Raw genomic sequence first — 4005 nt, 5'->3', positions numbered from 1 at the left:
GAGATCCAAATGATGCAGTTCCAGCTGCGTTGGAAAGCTAACGTCTGGGGCTTCGATTTGATATATAATTTTCCATAGTAGTCGTACAGATAAGCAACGCGAACGCGTACTCCACGCGGACGCGTCGCATCTGCGAAAATCAGTGTGTCAGATTTCATAACCAGCGAATTCTGGGCTATTTCCGGTCCAGTTTCAAGCCTAGAAAACACAGATTAAAGGCTACGAAGTGGAGGAATGAAAGGAGACGACTCATAATTCACTTTTCGTAATTTAGATGTAGTTTTAGAGAGAGAGAGAGAGATGCTCTCTCCTCTCTCTTAGGATTTAGGATTAGGATTCCTTTTAAAGGATTTAGGATTTATTATTATTTCAACTTACAATTTTTCTGAGCTCCAGGTTCAATATTCCTTTATTTTGACTTCTCTTCTACTTTGAGATACTTTAATGCTTTTATTTGTATTTGACTTATATTGCCCAATTGGCTTATGAACTTTTCCATGTTAGATTTGACTGCTTTTATTAATGCAATTGAGGTATTTTCAGATCTATGATTTGTTTCTTTTATTTATGATATAAATAATTTAGATTTGTCTACCTTTTGGCTCTAGTTGATTAATTGGTGACTCTTGAGTTATCAAACTCATTGTTGACTGAAAATTGGAATTCTTCAAGAATTCATTCGAGTTCCACTAACTCTAGCCTTTCCCAAGGAAAGACTAGGACTTGAGGAATTAAAATTAATTCATCCACTTAACTTACCTTCATAGTTAGAGGTTGACTTAGTGGGAGAAAAATCCAATTTGCATCACAATTGATAAGGATAACTGTGATATGACTTCTAGTTGTCAAACCTTGCCAAGAGCTTTATTAGTTATTATTTTGATGACTTGTTATTTTACATTACTTGTTCAACCCTTTTGAAAACCTCAAAATATACCTTTACATAACCAATAATAAGAACATACCTCCCTGCAATTCCTTGAGAAGACGACCCGAGGTTTAAATACTTCGGTTATCAATTTTAAACGGGTTTGTTACTTGTGACAAGCAAAACGTTTGTAAGAAAGGACTTTTGTTGGTTTAGAAGCTATACTTGCAACGGGAATTTATTTTGAATTCTAGACCACGCAAAAGTTCTCTCTTCAAAATGGCGCCGTTGCTGGGGAATTGCAAACGTGTGCCTTATTATTGGTTATTGTAAATATTTTTCAAAAAAAAATTTCAGATTTTAAAATTTTTTATCTTATCTTATCCTTTTTCAAAAATTATATCTTTTTCAAAATATTTTCTTTTTGTTAGTTTTTGTTTTTATTTTCTCTCACTACTATGAACTCTCACCGCTTTGGCTATGAGTCTGGTTACAACTATGTTGCAGGAAGAGGAAGCTATAACAAGAATATGCATCAAGGTCAAAGCAATCAAAGATGGACAGAGCCAAGAGGATCTGATCAACTCTTTAGGCAACAACACCTTCCAGGATATCATGGACAAAGACCATTCTACAATGCATACCAAAATGATAGATATGGTGGACCACTTTGTAGTTCCCAACAAGACCCACCATATGCCTATAAACTCCCTCCTCCTCAATGTAATTTTGAACCACTATACTCACAAGCCTCTTTTCACCAAACACTTCCATATGACCCTAATCCTTATCCACCACACCGACCACCCTACGAGCCATACTTAGAACCACCACCTCAATATTCACCATCTCCATATCCTTATCAAGATGAACCACCTTCCTACCATGAACCCTTTCTCCCAACAAATGAACCCTCCCATCCACCCCAAACCCCCTTGGAGAAAGCATTTACCGATATAAACTCTACTCTACAAGTTCTCGCCGCCCAAATCGGACCACCAAATACCTTCAACAATCAACCCTCAAACTCTAGTGCACTTCCTTTTCAACCACAGAATGATCCCGTCACCACCATCCATGGAAGAGCACCCACATCCATCAATCCAAGAGCAAGATGATCCCAATTATGTTATTGATATGGAACAAGAGAGAGGATCGTCTTCGCGAATCCATACTTCATAAGGAGCTAGAGGAGGCACTACAGATGAAGGTAGAAGAGACCCTTGAAGATGAAAGAGTAATTGAAGGGAGTTGTCATGGAAAGATAATCGTCAAGGAGGAACAAGAGTCAAGGGATCATTTCAAGGAAACAGTAGATCAATTTCATGCAACCCTTCATCAACTAGAGCAAGCAATAAATCAATTATCTTCCAGACGTTCAGACATCCAACAGACTCCCATGGCCCCACGTGGAGAATCCAATGAAGAACGTAGCATGAGAGAGACACTAGAGACTCCAGTGGACAATAAGGAGCATGACTTTGTACTGGAACTAGTGGAGAAAGCCATAATAGTTGCAGAGGAAGAAGTGGTTGAAGATTTAGGAGATGCAGAATCTCCACGGAAACTTCAAGTCACAGAACCCTCTTCTAAGGAGTTTGAATTTATTGTTGAGGAGGGTGTACAACCTCCAAGGCATATCATGGTTGAAGACTTGGAAGAGGTTGATCAAGAGATGGAGATTCAAGAAGAAAAAGCACAACCTCCCATGCTCTTGGTAAGCAATGAAGAAAAGATTGAGGTGGAAGAAAGCTACCAAGAGGTAGAGGTTGAAATTGAAGAAGCTTACAAAGAGGTGGAAGTTGTCAAAGAAGAACACAAGGGAGTGGAGCTTGCAAATTCATTAAAAATATCTCTCCCAAGACCATTACCGTCCAACACAACATTCAAGTGGGTAAAATTTCTTTCCTTATCCTTTACTTTCCCACTTGAATATGGGCTACTGGAGACGGATGGTCAACTTAGAGCTCTTTGTGGCATTAAGAGTAAGAGGAAGATGGTTAGTGGTAAGAATTGTCCTGCAAAGTTCATTATGGTTGGAAGCTTTAAGTTTAAACGCAAAGGTTGGTATAGAGCTCGATTGAATGGGTCTAGGAAGTTGTTTGGATGCTTTAGTGAGAATTCTAAAGCTGAGCCACCCGGCTGGAACAATGATGATCAACTTGAAGACGGGTGTAGAAATAAGATTTGGGATCCAGGAATATATGAGGATCAACTTTGGGAGCTCAAAGCTTGTGAAGAACCCCATCAAAGCTTGAGGAATTTACTTGGTATTGATAGAGCTTATTGGAAGACTAAGCATTGGTGGAAGTTTCAGGATGAGTTTAAGCATAAGCCGCCATGACAAGGAGTTCACCAAATGTCCAACTTAAGGACTTTAACTAAAAGTGCTAGGTGGGAGACAACCCACCATGGTATGATCGTTTCTTCTTCAGTTTGAATTTTTGTCTATTTTTAAATTTTGATTGAACCTGAAATTTTTGCATAACATTCATCGCATTTTTCATTCTGCATACTGCATATAAAAAAATTTTTTTTGCACGCAATGCGACAGCGTCCCCGACGCGTCCGCGTCATATGTGCCTCAAGGAAGAAAAGAGATTTTATAGAGAGTCGTGCGAAAGCGTGCCTGGAGGCGTGCCTTTGGCACAAATTGATCCACGCGACCGCATCGCTAACGCGTCTGCGTCATGTGGGAAAAATGCCTCCCACGCATCCGCGTCACCCACGCGAACGCTGATCGGGGTAAAACTTGTCTCTTAACAAATTCCCATTCGGCAAGTGTACCGAATTTGTCGTCAAGTAAAAACTCACAATAGAGTGAGGTCGAATCCCACAGGGATTGATTGATCAAGCAACTTTAATTAGAGGAATGATCTAGTTGAGCGAATCCATGAATAGGGTTGATAATTGCAGAAATTAAAATGGCGAGAAAGTAAATGACTGAAAGTAAATAGCAGAATTGTAAATGGGAATGGGGGAATTGCTCATAAAAGTAAATTGAAGAAAATAAAGAGAATAGGTAAGATCAGAAATGGGGAGTTCATTGGGCTTAGGAGATGTTGCATTCTCCGGATCAATTTTATTTTCATCTCTTCCTCAATCAATGCACTCATTGATCTCCTTGGCAATCTTAA

Source organism: Arachis duranensis, chromosome 9 (assembly GCF_000817695.3).
Source record: "Arachis duranensis cultivar V14167 chromosome 9, aradu.V14167.gnm2.J7QH, whole genome shotgun sequence".
NCBI classification, from domain to species: Eukaryota; Viridiplantae; Streptophyta; class Magnoliopsida; order Fabales; family Fabaceae; genus Arachis; species Arachis duranensis.
Note: the sequence above shows the minus strand (reverse complement) of the source record.